General features: G+C 39.6%; 1 long non-coding RNA gene across 1 annotated transcript in view; it reads right to left on the bottom strand.

The window, feature by feature from the left end:
- LOC119237900 (uncharacterized) overlaps positions 1-24,008 on the bottom strand; it is a 331,742-nt gene that overhangs the window by 201,106 nt on the left and 106,628 nt on the right. The window contains exon 3 of the long non-coding RNA XR_008553840.1: positions 3,219-3,317. This is a non-coding gene — a long non-coding RNA (uncharacterized LOC119237900). The remainder of the gene's footprint in view (positions 1-3,218; positions 3,318-24,008) is intronic.

Genomic DNA, 24,008 nt, shown 5'->3' with positions numbered 1-24,008 from the left:
TGCTCTGATTTTTAAGATCATAATCTTTTGAGTTTGAAATGAAATTCTTACTACTTTTTTTTAATTTCTTTTTTTTTTTAAAGATTTATTTATTTATTTATACAAGCACTGGGTACAGTCAGAAGCGCGGGAGGGTGAGAGAATTCACCAGAGACAGAGCGGGGAACAGAACAGACAGACTGATGAAATACACTGCTGAGGGGAGCAGCGGGCATGGCAGGAGAGGTCTGTCGCGCCATGTGGGACCCTCGCCGGCAGCCGGCGATCGAACCAGTGCTGTAGAGGCTGCAGGCAGCTTCATAGCCCAGCGCTCAACCGCTGCGCCACCAGGGGAGGCCCTCTTACTACTTTTTAAGGGTCAGCTTCCCATATACTTTCCTTGCAGGAAGAACCCAAGTCAACAGACTATGAAAACTCAGCCTGCTCTCCCAAATGGAAGTCAAAGATTCAGGAATAGCTATTGCTCTCTGGTCTCTCAGCTCCCACCTTGCCATTCTCACATAAGTTCACACATGCCAACAATTAACAGAAGTTTACCTTGAAAGAATAGTGTCTTAGTGTACTTTTCCTTCTGTTTCTCTCACGAGGCCCCATTATTTTGTTCATCTTCAAGCAACAGGAGTTTTGACACTTTGGAAAAGTGTTTCGTGACAAGGAAACCAAGCATAAAACTTGGAGAGTGTTTCAAAAAATAATATATGAGGAACAGTTGGAAACATTGGGAATGATTTTTTTTTTTTGGGGGGACCAGTACTTTTGATGCGATCAGAAGAGTCAACTGACTTTACATAGCTAAAGAATTATCCTCTGTTACTCTGGAAGGCATGGTTAAACCCATGGATAGAAGTTGTGGTGGACTGAAAATAAATTTTGGTTTGATGTGAAAGTTAAAATACAACATAATAACAATGACAGATGTCCAAAGAGACCATAAACTACCTCATGAGAGATAGTATTCCATGTCCCCACAGGAACAGTTTTCAAGATGATGGCTTTAAAAAGGAACTAGAGGATGACTAGTTATGTTTAAACCATTCATGTTATAAGCTTAAAAGTCAAAGATGAAGATGAATTTGTGGCATGAAGACAGACCATTGGTGGTGTGGTAAGTGGAGAAGCCAGACTGGGCTGGAGAGAAAGGGGTTGAATAATTTCATTTCAATATCTGAATGTGTTGTGTGTCTTTAGCTCAGATTCCTAAAAACAGAGCCAAATGCAAAAACTCACATACTATTCTTTTAGTGAGGAGTGTAGGGGAAATGGAGAATGCAGAACAGAAAGAAGAGCAGAAATGAGAATGTGCATAAGCCAGCTGGCCATTGCTTCACAGCTAGCATATATGAGTTTCTCATTGTTCAGAACAACACCAGAGGCCACAGTGACCATGTGAGAACAGACTGTCCAAGAGGTAGAAAATAGTCTAATCCATTCCCTGCCATTCATCTATCAGATTAGCTTCATGAATCCCAGTGCATTCAGGTGGCAGCCCTGGGCTCTTCAGGAAATGACCAAGGAAGTCAAAACACCCAAGGGCAGCTTGATGAATGTGTCGAAGCAGCATCTCTCTCTGCCATGTAGTGGGCCCAGGTGACGGTGACCACATGAAAACTCAAATGTAGAAATAGCATGAGGGTCACTCTTGCCAGAACCTGGCAATTTTACAGGTAAAGAACAAGAAAAAAAAAAAAGGGCAGAAGGTACAGGAACTGTGTCCAGCATAGCTCCCCACTCTGATCCATGATGCCATCTGTGAATATGGATGAGATCTTTCATCAGGTCTGCTTTGCTTTCTGTGTGCTGTAGCTATGCATGTCGATGCTAAGTAATGGCTCTTTTTCCTAAGACAGAGAGGCCCAGATATGTAGGACCAGACAATGGGTGACAGGACATCCACGCCTCCACTGAGAGAGGATTCTTCTGCCTCCAAACTATAGAGAAAGCAAAGATACCTTCTTCTCAGTCCTGATTTTCTGATTCATAAATTATACTTTCTGATATACTGTTGGAAGAGGCACTTCATAAGACTCCTAAGCAATTTTTCCTCAAGTTTGCAGAGACACTGTAGGCTAGGCAGGACTCATTTTAAGAGATGCATATGCAGAGCATAATTTCATTTTTCAGACATACAATCCTGCCATGTTCCTACTTATTTCAATCTCTGACTTTGAACTGCTTAAGTAACTAGCCAGATGGAAATAAGAGAGATTGACCTGGAGTTTAAGGACCTATGTGAGTCCTGGGCCTACTTCTTATTTACTTTTGATTCTGGTAAAATTTCTTAAATTCTCAGGCTGGTTTTCCATTTACCTCTCATATTTTTACAACTCAAAAAAGAGTGTTGCATAAAATTTACATGTATGTTATTATTACTAGGGTCTCCCAAAGTGTGATAGCTGGAACAGAAACATGTGGGAATATACCTGGGAAGAAAAATGGATAGAAAATGGAAGAAAAATTATTAAATTGGTCATAAAAGGAAAGCCCTGTACATTTAGAAAGGCAGGTTTATGGCATTAACAAGGCCAGTGCTCAGGAAGACACCCAATGGCATCAGATGTTGGGAAAAGTTACTCAGTGGCTGGAAGAAAGAATATTTAGGAGAGGAATGGCTAGGATTATTAGAGAAAAACATGAAGACAGCTGTAAGGTGTGAGGGCCAGTCTGCTGAGGAAATTTCAATGCAAATTACAACTAAAAAGGGGTCCTTTTTATTAACACTTCATGCAGTTGACAAGTGTTTTATGGAGTACCCTTTGCGTGTATAAGCTGCTAGCTAGTGTGTAGTAGACAGAGTAAAAGATGTGATTCTTTTCTCCAAAGTGTATGAAATCTAGTTGCTGTATTAAGATATCATACTTGGACCAAAAAGGGAGGAAAAAAAAACATAAAAGACATGTGGTAAATAAGTGAAAAGAGATAAGAGGGAGGGATATCTTATTAATATAAAATGTGACCTTCTGACAGGGTAATGAAACAAAGAAGATAATGACAATAATCGGTAATATATTTGGAGCACTTACTATATTTAAAACAGTATCTATTTTGCACATAGTAGCTCATTTAGTTATAATAACAATAAAATGAACTAAGTAAGGCACAAGGAACTTAGGTAACTTGTCCAGTGTCACACAGCATTTGAGTGGCAGAGAGAGGAACCAAAACCAGGTAGTCTGAAGAAGAAATCAATGTGATGAGTAGACAAGAAAACTGAGACTCACCAAACTGTAAGTCACTACAGGTCATTCTGAAGTTCCCACACTCAGGCACCTGCTAGTCAGTCAGCAGTTACTTGTCGAAATGAAGAGAACTGAGCCGAACTGAAGGGCATAGGAGATAGGGAAAGAACCGAGACCATCACAGTTAGTGGAACAGCAGAAACGAATGAGCACAACTCTGCCTTTTTTCCCCAGTGCAAACCCAGATTACATTCAGGGAAGACATCTGGGGGGCACAATACAACTTATGATGCTACAGAGAGGCTGGAAGAGCAAACAAAAGATGGGGCACATGGGCCTTCCCTGGTGGCGCAGCGGTTGAGCGCTGGGTTGCGAGGCTGCCCGCAGCCTCTGCAGTGCCAGTTCGATCCCCGGCCACCGGCGAGAGTCCCACCAAAAGTTGGGGCACAGACCATGGCTCACACTTCTCACACTGTGAGAAAACTGCCTTCACATGTCCTAAAGAAGACACCAGCAACAGACATCTGTGATTCGGTTGCTCGCCTTTGCTCTGCAAATACAGTATGCTACTGTAATGGCTAAAAATGTATTTTGAACTCGCAGTTAAAATGACTACATACTGTGGCCTCCAATCTTTCCCAGGAACCCTTGCCATGTTTAGACAAACCAAGAGAATAACTGGGTAACACCCTGAGATTTGGCACTTTGAGGAACACCCACGGCCGTTGATGCTGAGTGCTTCTGTCTGACCGCTTCTTGAAGTTCAGAGTGTCACCACACCACGCCATGAAATGGCTGAGAAAAATTCCTCCATCTCTTTTCAAGGACATTCAACTCTTCCACTTCCTCACATGACCCTTTCTGACTTTGGCTGCTTTGGTTTGACTGTTTTTCTCTCCTTACCCTCCCACCCACTTCACAGAGCCCATTTTAGTTTCCATCTTATGAATGCCCCAGTGAAAGAAGCCAACATTTTTTCCAAGCAGGGAGAGAAACTGGCCATCAGGATAAGCTTTTTCCATCTAGTAAATGTTCATCTGCTATTTTAACGACTTAGTCATATCTACGGCTTCAGCAGTCAAAGCCCACAGGGCAATAGGCCATACTGATACAATTAGCCTACATACTCTTCCGTTCCTGGAAGTGCCTCATCTTTATTATCCCTGAATATGAACAGTTGTTAATTTTCAAAGAAAGGGCATGTAATCTAACACCTAAATCCCATGACAAGGGGAAAATCAGTCCCCTACCCACTCGCCTATTCCCAGCAATGGGCTCACAGACTCTACTCCTTTACAGTTACACTGGGACTGAACTTTTCAGTCAGTTATACCCCTGGTTGGCATCAACATTTTCTTCTTCCATATCATGTTTTCAGTAATTGTAAAGTTATTCTCTGAGGCAGAGAAAACTTCAAGGTTGCCAAGAGAGAGTTCTATGATCATTTCTGAGTGCTGTGAATGATTTCACTGTGATCACCACCACAAAGAGGTCTCTTCACTGACGTCAGAGTCAGGCTGTTCTACTTGGGCAACCACTTTCCTAGCGTTCTCCTACAAGAATTTCCCTGGGAGAATTGGAATTTTTCATATGGTTTATAGTCAGGTCTCAATTAGCTAGAGAACTAAAGCTTTTTTGCCCATTTTCTAAATTTCAAATGTTGGATTCAGTGAAGTACATTGAGTTCACTATTGCTCATCAAATAGTATGACAGGTCATGAAGGAGGATCAAATTATCCTTTGGTTAGATTCCTATCCAGCAATCCACATCCATATCAAGCAAAGCTAGCCATCACGATGTCTCCTGTTCTATTTTTTTTTTCTATTTCTCCCCCAATTTTATGGTATCCCTTCAATTTTCAGAGATTATATCCTAAAGATGTCTTCTCTATCCCTTAGGAAAAGTGCTTTCAGGAAACATAGGGTAATTAAGGATTGACACTCTATTAATATTCTTGGGAAAGTAGTTCAACCGAGTGGATTTTCAAGAGTCTGTGGATGGAATTCTAGAACAGGGGGTGGGGGGAGTTGTGGTTTTGTGTGATGGACTTACTTGGCATCAGTGAAATCAGAACTTTAGAGTCTCCTACAACTTAGTACCCTACATAGCTGAACTGTGGAGCAGGGTCTCTGGACAAGAATGTAGCTACTGCTCTTTAATATTAATATGGAGCATCTCATTGTAATTTATAAGAACTGTTTTATCTGATAATGATTTCTTTTATGTTCTGACTACTCTCAGGTCTCTAAGTCTCGACAGTTAGGTTCTGTGTAATATCTTTGGAGTGAAAAAGTAAATGAGGGGGTAACAAATTATTCTAAAAATGAATATAAGTAATATTTGAGAAATTATTAATTTATGGCTTTCATTGCCTTATAATGTCATACTTTGTGTATTTATATAATTTTTAGTTATAAAGAACTCAAACCATATTGTTATTTTATTAAACCAGAGAGTATATGGTCATAATATCAAAGATTTATTGAATACTTCCTAAGTGCCAGAAACTATAAGCAGTTTACACATGTTAACTTATGTAATCCTCATGGATATCATGAGAAAAAGGCATTATTATTATCTCTAGTCAATAAGTGAGAGAAATGAAATACAAATAAATAGTTAGGCCAAGCACAGACAGGAATTTGAGTCATACAAGTCTGACTCCAGAGCGTAAGATAGCTCCAAAAGTAATATAACTTGTTTTTAAAAGAATCAAATTAGGAACTTACTGAAAAATATAAAGGGTCAAACTGTGATGTAAAACTTTTTCTTTTTTAATGTCCAAGGTAGAATATATTTCACTGTCCTGGCCCACTAAAATCTATACAATGATTTCTTGATAACAGAGCAATGGAATCACATTCTAAGATGAGATAAGAATGTAGATCATCAGTAGATCTAAAATTACTTCATCAAAGTAGGGAGGAAGGACAGTGAGGTTGACTATGATGAATCATGGAAACATGGCGGCCATGCCTGCAGTGTCTCACCTTTCTGAGAGCCCCAGCAAAACCTCAGACTGGGGCTCTGCTCCACTGGCCCTGTCTCCTTAGCATGTGATTCTGAAACTTGGAAGCTATTCAGTTCTGCTTCCCTAGACTTTGATATTGATATAGCAATACCAAATTCTGATATGTGATCAGGCATATTTTTCCACTGACTCTACATATATCCAGTCTATCTTTAACAGACCTTGATATTGAGCCTTGTTTTCTTTTATTTTGAGTCATTTTTATTTATTTTTTTAAATCTAAATTTATTTATTTAAATATATTTTACGTCAATGTTCATTTTTGTACAATATTTGCTTTCTTCTCTCAGGTGTAGTCTCTCTGCACCATCACCATGGTTCCTTGTGCTCTTCCCTCCCTGGTTTTGAGCTCGCTTCCTCCCTCTCCCCTGCAGAATATCTCTGATTTATAGTGGCCTGTTAATTATATGTTTGTTTATTATTATTATTTTCTTGATCCCTTATTTATGAACCTTGGTTTTTAAATTCCCTCCCTTTATTTAGTGCTTTAAAGAAGACATTATTGACACTGGACATTGAACTTCACTATCAAAAACTCAGACCTCAGACATCCTCTGGCATATAACAATATTTAACAGATTTAAATACTCAAACTAGATTTTCTTAAATCTGATAATGCAGGGCCTACCTGGTCATGCAGGGGTTAAACTCTCAGTGCTATCAAACTATGCCCAGCCACTGTTAGATACCAGGCCAGGGAGCTACCCTCATGGTGCAGCAGACCTCTCCTGCCTCGCCCAATGCTCCCCTCTGCAGTGTATTTCAGTCAATCTGCTTGTTCTGTTCCCCACTCTGTCTCTGGTGAATCCTCTCTCCCCTGAATCTATGGCCTTCCCCAGTTCTTGTATGCATAAATAAATAAATAAAAAAATAAATCTTTTTAAAAAATCTGATAATGCATAGAATCATGGAGTTTATCAAAAACGTGGATTCTGAATAAATAATCTTGGAATTGGAAATATTTCTTGGGATAGGCAATCTTCCAATATTTCTAATATAGGAAACAGAATGCATTAAATATAAAGATAAAATAGGTATGCTAGACAATATAAAAGAACTTTATTTGTTTTATTTTTTGTTTTTAATCTTTATGTAGTTTATTTTTTTATTTTAACATTTATCATTTTTTAGAACTATTAATCAAAACTCACCATTAAGGAATAAAAATATATGTCACAGAGAAGATATTTTCAATGTACATATAATTCAAGAATTTATAAAATTCAGTGAGATGATTGACAAATCATCAAATATTAGTCTAAATATTTGATCAAGGTGTTTACAAAGGAAGTATAACTAAATCATCAAAACAACGAAAAGGTTCTCAACATTCATGAAAGAATTAAAAGCAAAACCATAATGAGATATCGCTAATACCAACCAGGATAATTTAAATTAAAAAGACTCATATTACCAACTATAGGCAAGGATGTGGAGCAACTGAACTTTGTTTACTACTGGGAGCATAAATTGGTAGAGCCCCTTGTAAAACTGTTTGCATTATCTGCTAATGCTGGACAGAAGCATACTAACTGACCCATCAGTTACACTTCAAGGTATAGATGTGACAGAAATGTATACACATTTTTGCAAAAGACCCGCTCAAAACTTCTCATAGCAGTAGTATTCATGCTGCAGAAAAATGAAAACATTTTGAAACATCAGGCTTGACTAATAAGTTATGGTATACTCATCCAATTGAACTTCCATAGACATGACAATGAACAAACTATTACTACAGGGAACAAGGTGTAGGAATCTCACAGACACAATGTTGAGTAAAAGAGGCCAGAGATGACACATACTGTATTAATCCATTTACATAACAGGCAGAGCTAATCTATGGTATTAGAAGTCAGGATAGTGACTACTTGGATGATGAACTAGGATGAAGGAAAAGAAGAGCTAGTGATTTATATCTATTGTTCTGGGGGATACTGGGAGCTGTACACATGTGACTTTTGAATCTTTCTGTGTTATACTTTAACAAAAAGTTTCCCTAAAATGCTTATTGCTGGGACTTTTCCTCAGTCCTAGTGAAGAGCAACTCCTAGGTTAAAAGCCAAGGAATTTTCTTTAAAATATTTTATTTTTTATAATTCTTACATCATTTTTCATTTTTGCACAATGTATGCATTTTCATTTTGGTTATATTCCCCATACAATTGCACACCCCCCCTTATTTTGACCCTAGTCCTTCTTCTCCCCGCCCCTCTCCCCATGTAGTGTGTCTCTGGTTCACAGTTGCTTGTTGATTTTGATTTTTACTTCATATTAATTAGTCTTTTTCCTGGTCCCTCATTTAGGTTTTCTAAATTCCTGCTATGAGTGAGACCATCCAGTATTTTTTCTTTTTCTTTCTGACTTATTTCGCTGAGCATGATCCCTTCAAGCTCCATATATGTTGCTGCAAACTGCATGTGTTTATCTTTTTTGATTACTGAGTAATATTCCATTGTGTATATGTACCACATCTTCTTGATCCAGTCATCTATTTTTGGGCATTTGGGTTGTTTCCATAGCTTAGCTATTGTAAATAGTGCTGCTATAAACATAGGGATGCAGGTGCCCTTTGGAATGAGACTCAACAAAAACAATGAAAATAATCCAGTCAAAAAATGGGCAGAAGAGCTAAAAAGAAACTTCTCCAAAGAGGAAATGCGAATGGCCAACAGGCATATGAAAAAATGTTCAACATCACTTGTAATCAGGGAAATGCAAATCAAAACTACCATGAGATACCATCTTATACCAGTGAGAATGGCACATATTAAAAAAACTAGCAACAACAAATGTTGGCGAGGTAGTGGAGAAAAAGGAACACTCTTGCACTGCTGGTGGGAGTGCAAACTGGTCCAACCACTATGGAGATCTGTGTGGAGATTTCTGGACCTACTAAACATAGAGCTTCCATATGATCCAGTAATTCCACTCCTAAGTATTTACCTAAAAGCCAAGGAATTTTATTATTGGAATGTCCCCAGATATTCTGATAAGCAATCAGTTTTGGGAACTATCAAGAGTGATTCTTAGAGCAATAAAATTTAAAATTTTAAGACCAGGAGATTTATTTCACACAAAGTAAAATATTCTGGAAAACAAGTATATAAGGAAAGAGTACACTTCAGTCACATAACTCCATGTGCCTGGTGAGCAGAGAATATGGAGGAGCATACACTCATCATAAGAGCCACTTGCCCCCTCTCAAAGGCAGGGCACAGAGTAGAGACAACAGCACAGCTGTGGAATGTCACCAATTGAGAGGCCATGTACCCATTCTTGTCCAACTCACGAACACAACAGAAGACACAACGGGAGGTGCTCCCAGAGCTGGCAAGATGTTCCAGCACAGCACCAGACAAGTGGCACTTGAAACAGCAACTACAGTGACTGGACCACCTGACAAACAGCCCTACTCATGCAGCTTAAGGAGGAGCCAGGCTCCTGGTCTTCGCCTTTCCTGCCAGGCTGTAACAACGGCAAAACCAGAAACGGTTTCAGTCACTTGGCTACTTGCAAAGCCTCTGAAATTTTCCTCTCTGAGGTTGACTGCTGTGGGCCTCCACCTTCAGCCTTTTGGAAGATTGGTGGGGTAGGGGCTGAAATCTGCTGACCCCAAATGCTGAATCCCCAAACTCTGAATTAAAGGCTGACTGAATCCAGTGTCCTTATAAATCTTATCCATTGCTCCACCCCCAAATGTGATACTTTTTAGCATTTTTCCCAGGGCTATCTATCCTCACCAGCAACCCCCTCCAGGGGTACCACCTGCAACAACCTATGGCTTCAGCCACCAGTTACATGACTTCCCTAAGTCTCAACTCCCTCAAGAATAATGTAAGTATAATCAAACTTACTTTATGGGATTATTTCAAAATTAAAAGATATTTGCATAAAATCCTTAATATAAACCTATCACAGAGTACTCACTAAACACTAATTAAAACTGGTAGTTGTATTTTGCTGAGCAACTAAGACACTAAGTTGTTCTAATCCAAAGTCATAGAGAAAAGTGAGTGAGAAGTACTCATTTAGTAAAGATTCTTTTCAGCTCTCTCATCTAGTTTACTCAAACCATTGTTAGCATTGGTAGGATTTTCTCACATTTGTCTAGTCACCTAGATGATTTATTCTTTATTTTGAATATGAAAAGAATGTACTGTTTCAAAGAAAACTGTCATGGAAAACCAACTTAATTGTTGACTTTTAGATTTTATTTGGAGGAATCTCTGTATATTTCTGTATCTCAAACTTCCTCCCTGAAATCCATACTAATTTATCCATCTGCTTACTCAACATCCCTGTCTCTTATTATTTTTCTTAGCTGGAAATTTATTTTATCTGATAGAGTATCACTGTTCCTGCCTTCTTCTGGGTCCCATTCACTTGTAGGATTGTTTTTTGACCCTTTACTCTAAGTCTATGTTTTTCTTTGGAGTGCAGGTATATTTTCTGGAACTGGAAAAAGTCATATTCTGTTTCCTAATTCAACCAGACACACTGTGTCTTTTAATTGATGAGTTCAGTTCAGTCCATTTACATTTAAAGCAATTATTGATATATGAAAGTCTGTTGCTGCCATTTTGTCCTTAATCTTGTGGTTCTATCTATATTATTGTTCAGTTCTTTGTGTTATATTTCTCTTTGGTTTAGATGTGAGAGCTCCCTTTCTTTATTTTAGTATTACATCAATTTTAATTTTTGGTCATTATTTGATTTCTCCCCTCAGGTGTAGTCCCTTGTGATGCAAGTCCCTTTCAACATTTCTAGAAGACATCTATTTTTGCAAACTCTTTCAGTATCTGTGCGTCTGAGATCTTTTTTGTTCCCCTTTTCAACTGAACTGGGGCGGGGGGGTGGGTCCTCGCAGGCTAAAGTATTCTTTTCTGGCAGTTTTTAAGTATTTTGATTACATCATTCCATTTTGTCCTTGACTGCAATATTTTTTTCAGCAAATTCCTATGTTAGCCTGATCAGGGTTTATTTAATAATCTATCTGCTTCTTCCCCCAGCTATCTTCAATATTTGTTCTTTGTCTTGAATGCTGCAAGTTTCACTACTATGTGTCTTGGTGTAGGTCTCACTTTTAAAATCTCCTTTATGGAGCTTTTCATATCCTGCATCTCTGCTATTTTCCTATTTAAATCTTTAATTTTGATCTTCTGCTAGCTTGTTTTATTTCTCAGAACATTTGTTTTCCTGTATATCTTTGATCAGCTTCTCTGAGTTTTCTGTTTTCTTCCAATTTCTTTATAATGGCAATTGTGGTCTCTTTATCTGACAGGAAGAAAAGATCTTCTATGTCTTTATGACTGGGTTCTGGGGACTTGATCTCTCTCGGTAGTATAATATTCCCCTGAGGACTCAGGTTGCTGTTTGTTGTGTTTCTCCATTTTCCCATTGCTTTATAAAAGTTAAGAGTGTAGAGCTTCCACATTTCCAGTAGATGGCGCTGTGTGTCAGGGAGACCTAAATTATAATTGGGTCTTCAGTGAGAAGGGGTAGGTACTGTCTGTATGGGGTCTGCTATTTTGGATTCATCCTTGGGCCCCTTTCCAGAGTTTGCAGAGGCTACATTCACATCTATGGGGTGTTTGTTGAGACTCCTCTATCCCCATGCTCACCCAGGGTGCTCACCAGCATTAGTGCTGATGCTAGTAATAGGGCTTCCATTGGGTATGGCCTGGGCTTCCACTTCATCCAGGGAACTGGAAAAATATACATATTTTCCAAACAAAATGCAAGATAATCTAGACATACTGACTATGACGCTGACTAGTAGACATTCTCACTCCAAACTTGGAATCATATTTCAAGGAGTGATGCACTGCAGATTCAAATCTTTTGATGGCCCTCACAGGTCTAAGGGTTCTAAATGGTTCAGTCAAAATAGACATTTTTCATGTGTCTGGAACCTTATTTATGCAAATCTTTAAGAAAAGAGGGATTGAATTTTGGTGCATATTGTTCTTTAGCTTTAGTTTGTTTTGTTGTGTTTTTTTTTTTCTTTATCATAATGCCCATAATAGTTAAGACATGGGGCCTCCCTTGGTGGCGCAGCAGTTGAGTGCTGGGCTGCGAGGCTGCCCACAGCTTCTGCAGCGCTGGTTCATTCCCCAGCCATGGGTGAGGGTCCCAAAAAAAAAAAAAAAATAGTTAAGACATGAACCATTTTTTCCAAATTCTCCAGCTTCCACAGCAATGAGGTAAAAAGCATCAAAATAGCTGAAACAGGTCCTCCCCGGTGGCGCAGCGGTAGAGCGCTGGGTTGCGAAGCTGACCGGGCCTCTGCGGCGCCGGTTCAATCCCCGGCTGCTCCCCGGCCACCGGAGGAGGGTCCCACATGGCGCGCAGACCTCTCCTGCCGCCCGCTGCTCCCCTCAGCAGTGTACTTCGGTCCTTCTGCCTGCTCTGCTCCCCGCTCTGGCTCTGGTGAATTCTCTCACCCTCCCGCGCTTCTGACTGTACCCAGTGCACGTATAAACAAAACAAAAAAACAAGCAAACAAATAAAGAAAGAAAAACATGCCTCTATAAAAAAAAAAAATAGCTGAAACAGTCATTGTATCACTCATGGTTCAGTGTGAAATAACTGGAAATATCTCCAGGTATTTAAGCAGAGATGATTTCATATAGAGTAACATGTATTTTTAAAATCCTTGGAAGGACTGTAGGAGTAGCGTTTACTTTAATCCAGGATAGCATCACCACAGCAATGCTTAGGTCTTTCCAGAACTCGGCTACTACAGTTTTCAGTTGCTTTCACTGTTGACACTGCTACACAGATCAGTCACGTAGTCCTGGAACATAGAATACAGCCTCCAAAACTACTATTAGTCTCCTATCCTTCACTGCTAGCTCTTATAGCAATAGAAGGTTGGTCTATCTTGGGCTGTTTCTATACAGAGTGAACCTATCTTATTGATTTAACTTATCATATCTGTAACATACTTATGTGAGTCTGTGAAGTGTCATTTTTAACCTTTCAGATATAAGGGAGTAAAAGAAAGGGTAGAAATAGATGTTGAATGCAATAAACAGAGTGCTGCAGATGTGCCAGAAGTGAGACACTTCACATGAGGAAGTTCTTTTGCTCTGTAAGAATGTGGTTCAATATCGGGATACCATTTTTGAAAAGCAAAAGATTTACATTAACAAATAACAATAACTTTCATGTAATTAGTGCTATGCAGAACGCTTAATAGGTATCACCTCATTTACCCTCCTCAGTAACTCTCTGAAGCCAGTACTAATATTATTTTCATTTTATAGATGAGAAATTATAGACTAGTCAGTTTCAGAAGGTGCCAAAGATATATAGATAATGAAAAACAGGTGTGGGATATAAACTCAAGGTCAAAGTTCTTAACCAGTAAGCAGTACACTGCCATCATCAGCTTATATATCTACTCCATCAAAATAGAAAAGTTTTCACCAGACTCTTCTCCATTTTTCTTTCATTTTCTCTCTCTCCTTCCACTCCTCTCTTTTTTCCTCCCTCCAAACTTTACACTAGTTCTCTTATTTTCTCATTTTCACATTTTCTCTACTGTTCAACATGTAATTAATTTTGTATGTGTGTGTATATACATGTATGTATTTATCAAATTTTAACACTAGAGAGAGTAGCTCATTTTCAAAGACAGCTTCATAAGGAAGGTTTGAGGGGTGCAAAAAAAAAAAACCTTTGGAAAAAGCACAACTCTTTGGATGATAGAATTGGGATACTGGGGAAATAGCATTATCCTTAGTAGGAAAATTTAAAAGACATTTCAAAATTCTCTTAGTCATGCAGCAGAGATTCTTGAGAAAGACCAGTCACTCTGTCTATTTTTGTTATTAAGAAAATGTAAACACTTCTATATTTGTTTTGTGGTTTCCTAGGTTATCTTTTCCAGAGGTCACTCTGGATCGTAATTAAGGGAGGGAGAACAAGAGGTGAATACAGATGAAGCAGGACTATGACCACATTCTCTTTCTGTTGAAAAAAATCCCTGGGTCATCTTAGAAGGCAAAATGGAAAGGTCTGGACTTATATTGAATGTATACTTAACATAGTTTCTTCCATGCAACTATTTAACTTCAACTTCACAAAAATGTTGCTAAGTAGATAGCATAGTAAGTGGTGTAAACCAAGCTATAGTAATTTGTCTATACTCACACTGACAGGGCCAGGTGACAAAGCCAGGATTTAAACAGCAGGTATCTGCATCTTATTACTGAATCACCTACTCCTCTTATCAAGATTCTATAGATTCCTTTCTTTGACCCTCTATTTCCTGTTCCTATTAAGCTTTCAATTTAAAAATATACTTGAATCAATTATTGGACATCTCTAAGTTTACATTTTAAAAAACAAGTGAATAAGTGAATGAATAAATAACTTGCTGTCTCATGCCAAGAATTCCATTCCTTAGGACTAAGTTAGAAAACATGGGGTGGGGCGGGGGAGGAGATGGGGGGAACTCACTGTTTCCACCATTAAGTACTTTAATGTAATAATTTATTCAACAATTGATTTATTTATTCATATGCAATAAATGTCTGCTATTTTTTAAATGTGCTATAGGCTAGAATTAAAATATAAATATGGGGGTCTCCCTCGTAGTGCAAGGGGTTAAGATGCAACCTATAAAGCTATCTGCAGCCACTGCAGCACAAGTTCGATCCCCTGCTGGCCAGGGAGCAACCCACAAGGTGCAGCAGACCTCTCCTGACTTGCCCACTTCTCCCCTCAGCAGTGTATGTCAGTAGATCTGCCTGTTGTGCTCCCCACTCTGTCTCTAGTGAATCTTCTCACCCCCCACACTTCTGGCCTGTACCTCAGCTCTTATATGCATAAATAAATCTTTAAAAAAATATAAATATGACATAATTTATACTACTGAAAAACTAAAAATTGAGTGAAATTATTGAATGCAATATTTACAAACTATTATAGCAGTAGAAAACACAAAATTTTTATTTCTGAATAGGAGAGGAAATAAGGATTGGGGAAGACAAAAGAGGGAAGGTGGTATTTGAGTTGGACTATATGGATAAAGATAAGGAGGAAGGAGATCCCAAGAGAAAATGTCAAGCATGAAAATTATGGGTGGGAAATAGCTACTAATTCAATGGAGCTAGAACAGAGGGCTCATGAGTATGAGTGAAGGGTTGAGGGTTAAGAAGAAAACTATATGAAGTCATTTAATGAAGGACCTTGATTATCAGTTTCACTAAATATTGTTTATATTCTGTAGGCAACGGGTACCTATTACATGTTTTAAGCAAAAGAGTGATTTGAAAATTTATGTGTCCTTGCCTCTCCTGTTTCTTACCTTCAACAGTTCTCTCCTTAGACCACTAACTACATTATTCCTTTTCCATTTATGTTCTCCTACCATATCATAATTGTGGGCATTGACCAAAACTGACACTTCCTTCTCTATTCTTTCTTGATAACTGTTCTTTCATAAACCCAACTGTCATCTCTCTGTTAATAACTCACATCATTATCACCATTCTGCATGTTCCATTCATTTTGGTCTATTTTCCTCATAATGTATAGATCATCTCTATTGGAATGCGTGATAACCTGTGATGTGCAACTTGACGAGAATGAAGTACATTCCCCAGTCTTTCCTTTTTATGTGTTTCTGATTAGGATAGGAATATTCTCAATGAGAGTCAGAGGGCAGGAGGAAGGCTGCAGCTACTTTGTTTGAATTTTGTATATTCTTCTAAGAAATAAATTATTGTGGAAATATTACATTTAATACTTCTTTAATTCGATTTTCAATTTTTCAATGGTACAACTATGTCATATTTACAAATATACACCTACCTTCTCTCAGTTAATTCAAACTACTCAAAACTATAAAGATTACAGTAAAGGTATTTTATAGATGTAGTTAAAGACCTAAATCAGCAGTTTTGAGTTAATTAAAAGGGAGATTACACTGGGAGTGCAGTGGCGTGAAAGACATTCACTTAATCAGGTAAAAGACTCTTACAATGGCATTTGGCCTTCCCTGAAGATCAGAGATATCAAGCAGCCATGTTTGCTTTTCCATCCCCCCCCACAAAATTTCCCTTCCCCTCAAAAAACTTCCCTTCCCATGGACTTCAAGCTTCAGTTAGAACTTAGAGGACTTGAATTGCTTCTGGCCTTCTCTTCCTCAAAACCTGAGTTATCCTGTGGAGTTACACTGAGAAAGCGGATAACATTCAAATCTCTTTCTGCTTGGTTTTAGAGACCTGTAACTGAAGTTTCCCTTTTTCTATTGTCAGTGATAAGAAATGTTTCCAAAGCAGATGTTAAAATTCCGAGAGCCTGTCCCTCTCCCCTCTTAATTTCTCATCCTTCCTCCACATCTTCCTCCCTTATGTCCGCTTTCTTCCTTTCTCCCTCTTCTGATGAGCCCTTGACATTAAGTCTTTCCACACTTCTTTCAGGAAGTTAATTCCCATCACCTTAGACACTCACCCTTCAAGCTATAGTTGCTGTCTCATCCTATCCCACTGGGTGAGCACATGAGGTGACAAGAAACTGAGATCCAGAGAATCCAAGCACAAAGCACAGGTCTCAAACCAGATCACTTCCCCAGAGCGTCCCATCACAAGTATGGAACACTGCCCAGGAACACTGGAGGTGGGGAAGTGGTAGAAGATGATGCCAGAAACAAGGGAGATGGCAGGATCAAATAATGGAAGGAACCTGGATCCCTGAGCCTTCATGTGGAGGAACATATCCACCTACAAAGAGAGCTGCAATTTTCCTCCCACAGGATCTTCTTGTTCTGTTGTAGAGAGTAGAACTCAGGAAAAGCAGAAAAGAAAGTGCAGGGCATCCCGTTTCTAAGCCTCTTGCTATACTCAATGGCTGGATTACATGAGTTTCCCCATGGCTTTTGCAGGAAGTATTGGGGGGGTCTTTATTGTTACAGTGGAAAGGGCACAGGATCCTGTATAGTGACAGGATCAAATTCTGGTGTTGCCCTACTTGAGCAGCTTTCCTTCACCTACCAAGACTACTCCCTCAGATCACGGGACACAATGCCTACCTGTAGGATGTTAGGAGGGCTAAGGCTATGCTGTTCTGTGTATGACCTAACACCTGTTTTGAGGGCTGTGCTGGAAGGCTCCCTATCATCATCCACCTGACATCCTCTTTCTCAAGCCTCATGCCCATCTGAGGTGTCTCCACCTCAATCTGTTGCCCCATTTCTCAATTTCATGGGTGGGGGGATAGCTAGGCAGAGAACAGTGAGCCAGTTCCTGAGTCAGAACCCTATCCAGGGTCCAACCTGAGCCCTATGTTTGTGGGGGGAAACTAGAAGGGGCCACAGTAGGACTAAGCTTAGCAGAGACCCTTGGGAATACAGGAGGGGTTCCCCTTTGCCAACTCAGTATGCTTTCCTCATCTCTCATGCCCTTTTCTAACTCCTGTTGTCTCTTTTGCTAACCGGGGTCAATATTTCCCACCTTGATTCCCCCCCCCCACAAGGTCCAAGCCCTTTTCACATTCTCTCCATCCTTCCTGACCCAGATCCCACCACTGGAGAATATTTCTACCTCAATCCATTTAATCCATACCACCATTCCCCCTCAAATAGAAATACATACATGCACAAATAAATAAATAAATAAATATCACAAGAATGCTCAAAATATGGGGTGGCTTTGATTCCGTTTCACTGTGTAGTAGTAGTAGTTGGAGTAGGAGAAGTAGCAGCAGCAGCAGCAGTGAGTAAGTAAAAGCAGTAGGTAGTAATTGTGTTATCAGCTTTGTTTGTGTAATAAAAACTTTCCACACTTTCCAGAGCTGGGCAGTTTATGGGACCAGAACCTGGCCAAAGCATCATTATTCAAATAAACTATTTTCCTGTGAGTGATCTCCACCAGCATTATAAAACCTCACTAAATTGGGAATGGCCAGGAGCAATCCCAAGAGGATAAAGTCTGGCTGATGAGAGCAGTTGCTCTGCTCTCCCAGTTGTGATAAAGGCATGGCTCTGGAATGCCAATTCATCTACTGTGAGTCACCAAGTGCAAGCAGGGTGATAATGGGGTTGGAATCAGAAAACCTTCCTTCTGAGAAGTCTTTGGCTTTATTGGCCCTTTTCCATTAAAAAGTAAAGGCTGTTTGTTTCTCTCTGCCTAGATGGTCCCCATCAAAACAAGGACCAATTCCTTTTAATTTTAGCAGAATTGAAGATGAGCTGGAATTCACTCACTGTATTTGTGGGACTCAAGCAAGATATTATCTTCTTTTCCTACAGATGTCCATGTTTAGCAATAGCCGCCAATCTTAAAGGATCCTTGTTAAGGGCAGATGCAGACTCTCCTGGACTAGAGAATGGTCATCAGTAATTGTGAATTAAGCCTTCATCTAGTACTTCATTGGAAAGTACTAGCCTTTCCTACAGATACATTGTTTATGGACAATCCTTCTCTTGAGTTCTCTTCCTGAATTGACCACTAGTTATTAAGCTTTGGAATAAGCAATTTAATTTTCATGACCTCATTTCATAAAATTGATTATATTTATCATATATGGATATATTCACATATTTTCATTCTATTCTCCACAACATTCATGACTTTCCCCATTAGTTCAACCACATTAGTTCAATTCGTTTCAACATAGTTCAATCACACATGTGACTGGTTTTTCTTTATCCCTTTCTTCAGCTTGTGTGGCCAATGATTTACTGGTTACCACTAGCAACAGGTATAAAACAAAAGTGGGTTGGAATCTAAATTGGCATTGGGAAGAAGAGTGACTCCTGAGCATCTTAGAATGGCGTTAAGAATGTGCTGAGGCAACAGAAGATAATGGAAAAGCATGTCCAGTTTCAGCCCATGCTAGTAATTAAGATGCTGAAAGCCACAGTCAAGGTATGTGGGGTGCTGGAGGGTGGGGAGAGGAGAGGATGGTGGGTAGGAAGTGGCGGTATTAGAGTCAGGAGTGAGCTGAAGTAAGAAAAGTTAGAAATTGAGTAATTATTATGGATTGAGCACCACACTCTGCATTTTCAGATATTTCACTAATGGAGAGAATTATTACTACACAGATGAGGAACTGAAGTTCAAGGAGGAGAATATACAAATGTGTACAGAGTAAATAGAGTATTTAGACCTTCTCAAAGCAGTCATCTGAACATACTGTTTTTCATTTTATATTCTTGTTTCCATTCACATGGAGAAAATGAGACAAGAGCAACACTGTGCTTTGGTATCAGGGGTAGGACTCAGCGTTCAGGAGAAGCATCACACGCTCTTCAGTTGAAGAATGGAGTCTTATGAAAACACAGGAGCAGCGCTGATACCCCTATTTCTTAAGAAGAATTATTCATTTGTATTCCTGCCTTACAGATACATACTTTCTGAAGATTAAAGCACAGTGTAAAAAAAAAATAAAAACAAAAACAAAACCTTGAGACAAGTTCTTGTGCCTGCCTAGTCATGATTTCAGAGATAGCAATTGACATAGAATTTGGAGCAGGGATATAGAAAGTTACAGTGAAATTGGAATATGGAGGAAATAAAAACATTGCCTTAGGTTATTCAAGTGGTAGGATTCCAACCCAATCAATGTAAAAGGTATCAAACAATTGTTATTTTTCCATGTGATTTCAAGGATTCAAGGAACTGATTCAAGATGTTTTAGACTCAACCTACCAATAAAATCCATTGTTCTGGCATAAAGAACAACTCCAAGATTGTGTGTGTGTGTGAGTGTGAGTGTGTGTGTGTGTGTCTGTGAGAGAGAGAGAGAGAGAGAGAGAGAGAGTGAATATTGTTTAAGTTTCACTTTTGAGGTAAATTTCTCAGATTTAATTTCAAAATATGAAAAAAAAATGAGAGGACTTCACATGAACTTTGTGTTGGGAAAAGAGTGAGTTTATGTGTAGGAAGAGTTGCTTTTCTGTGAACAAGAAGGGTTGGTTACGCAAGATACTGCTTTATGTCCACCAAGACAGTCTTCCTCTTCCAGCTCCCACAGAAAGACAACAGAATTCTTATTAGTAGAATTGTGATCCTCAGCACTTTTCTTTCTAACTTGGATAAAGATGAAAACTGTGACCTTGGAAGTCATGTGTGAAAAAGAGAGAAGCTACAAGATGGAGAGTCAAGGTCTTCAACCGCCACCTGGAGAAAAGCCTCTCATCAATTGAAAATTCTTGTTTTGGATCTTATGTGAATTTAAAAAATATCCATCATGTTGGAACCCTTTACTTTTAGTGGCTACATTTATATGTTTTATGTCATACAGATACATATGGAGAAGGAGCACTCAACTTCAGCGTCAGTGGTAGGAAGAAGTGTATGAAAAGAATATCATCTACAACACTCCTAACTGGTTTTACAGAAATCTATTTTCAGCCAAATGAGTGGTTCTGACCTATCACAGGAAATTATTAATTGGAGCTTTGGGACATTTTTTACTGCTCTTTATATTCTCACACTCTAATGATACTGTCTTGATTTGAAAACACAGAGATAGAAAAAACATGATCGAAACTGCTGCTCTCCTTAAGAAATCACAGCTCTTGGAAGCCACAAACAGTTCTCTTGGCAGCTTTATGTTCAACTGTGTTCTCAGCCACATGTGTTGGAGAGATACTATCCCCAGTAAACCTCAGATTAAAAAAACAAATGTGAATTTGTTCTGCATTTTTTAAGATACTTCTCCCTTCCAATGCTTCCCTAAAGTTGAGGACTCCCTCCAGGGAAGAGAATCTGAAGAGAATCCACTTCTAGCTAGACTAGAACCATCTACTAGAAATATGAAGTGAGCCACCCACTAATTTAAAATTTTATAGTAACAGTTAAAAGTAAACTGTTTCAATTACTTTAAAGAATAAATCCCATTGGGGCCTACCTGGTGGTGCAAGGGGTTAAGTCTCAGCACTATGAAGCTATTGGCAGCCACTGCAGCAGGAGTTCAATCCCCAGCCAGGGAGTTACCCACATGGCACAGCAGACCTCTCCTGTCTAGCCCGCTGCTCCCCTCAGCAGAGTAATTCAGTAGATCTGCTGTTCTGCTCTCCACGTGGTCTCTAGTGAATCCTCTCACCCCCCTGCACCTCTGGCCTGTACCCCAGCTTTTGCATGCATAAAAAATCTTTCTTTTAAAGGAATATATCCCATTTAACCAGTTGCATCCAAAGTACTATCATTTTTATATGGGATTCAACATAATTTTATTGAGATATTTAACTTTTTTTATACCGTAGCTTTGAAATTCTTGGGCTTTGTTTTGTTTTGTTTTACAGCACATCTTAATTCAGAATAATCCCATTTCAAGCGCTCAATAGATGTCTATGGCTAGTAGCTACCATACTGGACAACCCAGAGACCTAGACTTACGCTCTTTCCTAAGTTCCACAGTGCATTCACTATAGCACCACACACCAGGGATTGAAAAAAAATGTACTGGCATTTACTGCTCTGAAAGGAATGATCATTAATCACAACACATCCTGACTAAAAAGAAAATTTCCTGTAGGGATTAAAAATTTTCTCTCGAGATACTCAGGCTCTGGGGCAAGGAATGAAGTAATAAAGATACTTGAGTTAGCTCATTTTCTTCCCCATTACATTCTCAAATTCTTTCTTCCTTCAAATTGCCATTTGAATGGACAAAGAACCCTCGGTCCCTCTCCCCCCCTCACTCTGCCTTGGAAACTAAGCTATACTTGAAGAATGTTTGGTGTGATATCCTAGTTATAGCCCCATCTTTTTTTTTTTTTTTAAGATTTATTTATTTATACAAGCACTGGGTACAGTCAGAAGCGCGGGAGGGTGAGAGAATTCACCAGAGCCAGAGGGGGAGCAGAACAGGCAGAAGGACCCAAGTACACTGCTGAGGGGAGCAGCGGGCGGCAGGAGAGGTCTGTGCGCCATGTGGGCCCCTCCTCCAGTGGCCGGGGAGCAGCTGGGGATCGAACTGGCGCTGCAGAGGCTGCGGACAGCTTCACAACCCAGCGCTCAACCGCTGTGCCACCGGGGAGGCCCTATATCCCCATCTTAATGAAGTGGTTTTGGGCAATCTTTCTGAATCTCTGTTTGTTCAACACTACACTAGAGCTTGTGTTATTATTTTGTAAGGATTCTGTGAGGAATGACATGCTATACGACCCATGATGGGTATAGTACAGTGCCTGGCACAGATATTAAAAGCATCTTACTTCCTATTTTAGGAGTTTCTATATTATTTTACAGGCAACAAGAAGTCAGTGAAGACTGAAAATGGTTAGTGATTAGATCAGATTTTCCATTTATAAGGTAATTACTGTGAAGAAAACTGAAAACATTTTGTTTTCTTATAGCCAAGCTATGTCCCAGAGCTGTGTTCGCTTCCAATTTATTCAAATCTTTTCCTTGCATAACAAAGAAAATAATTTTGGTTAAACTTCAAACTGAATTTTTTTTTGTATATCCAGAGGTATCTTTGAACAAACAGATTTAACATCCCATTAGGCACTTCTAACTCTTGCTTTTAGGAATATGAATTTTTCTTAGGGCAGTGCATACAATATTACAGGTATGAATCAGAAAATAACTTTACTACTATCTCCAGTGTTGCTTTGTCTTCAGTGGATTTCAATATTTCCTCCTGGCCTTCTTTAATGAGACACGTGTTGACTCTAGACCAGATGGTTAGACTAGTTGATTCGAGTAGCCTCATCCTTTCTTCCTATAGTCTTATTAAAGAAGGTGGCTGGGGTCTGGGGCAATAAGACTCAAACTCCTTGATGTCCTAACAGATTCCACTCTCAAATGTCTTCCCCGATCCCCATCTGCAGACACAGAGCACAATTCCCAGCACACCATGAACCAGACTTCCCAACTGGAGGGGGCTGCTGGGATCTAAGGGTGGGGTTGAGTGACCGTGTTGGACTTAAAAAACTGAACACGTATATGCCTGCCCCTTTTCTCCAGTTTGCATGCTTTGGCAAGCAGGATGATCCAGCTCGCTTCAGAGACTTGGCAACTGCTAAGCTGACCCTCTGGTGGATTCCGCAAGTGTGGTACATTCTGAACTTTGGTTCTTTTTTTCTCTCCAGCCCTCCAGGCCCTGCCCAGCCTCTTGCTTATATTCCCTGTCAGGAGGTGCCTTGGATTCAATCTCTTGGAGGCTTTGCTTCTGGGTGTTGGTCACTCCGCTCTGGGTCCTGGCTGTTTAACTGGGTGTCTGCCCATAAGAGGATGGGTGATTTTGGAGTTTTATAGGCAGTCCATATTTTTAAGATTCTTCTCTCCCCTATTTCTCTTCTCTCTCTCTCTCCCTTCTGAACCTCTTACCGATTAAAAATCCTTCAGCATGCTAGACTTTGATTACTTTGCTTTTATGCACACAGGTGGCACCCACCCATAGAATGGGCAACATGGGTTTTTCCCATTAACAGTTTGTGTGGCCCCTGGGAAGCCACTATGTTTCACCTGGTATCAGTCTCTAAGAGAAAGAGTGGAGATTTTTTTTAAAGATTTATTTATTTATGCATACAAGAACCAGGGTACAGGCCAGCTGTGCGGGACCATGAGAGGATTCACCAGAAACAGGGTAAGGAACAGAACAGGCAGACTGACTGAAATACACTGCTGAGGGGAGCAGCTGGCAAGACAGGAGAGGTCTGCTGTGCCATGTGGGCAGCTCCCTGGCCAGCCACAATCGAACTCATGCTGCTAGAGGCTGTGGATAGCTTCACAGTGCTACGCTTAACCCCTTGTGCCACCAGGGAGGCCCAACAGTAGAGATTATATAGGCAGATAAATGTAAGTGATAACTGATGGTAGAAAATAAACATTCA

This window comes from Talpa occidentalis, unplaced genomic scaffold (assembly GCF_014898055.3).
Source record: "Talpa occidentalis isolate TD23 unplaced genomic scaffold, MPIMG_talOcc4v2.1 talOcc4.11, whole genome shotgun sequence".
Taxonomy (NCBI): domain Eukaryota; kingdom Metazoa; phylum Chordata; class Mammalia; order Eulipotyphla; family Talpidae; genus Talpa; species Talpa occidentalis.
The sequence above is the reverse complement of the archived record's forward strand: the minus strand, read 5'-3'. Positions and strand labels throughout refer to the sequence as shown.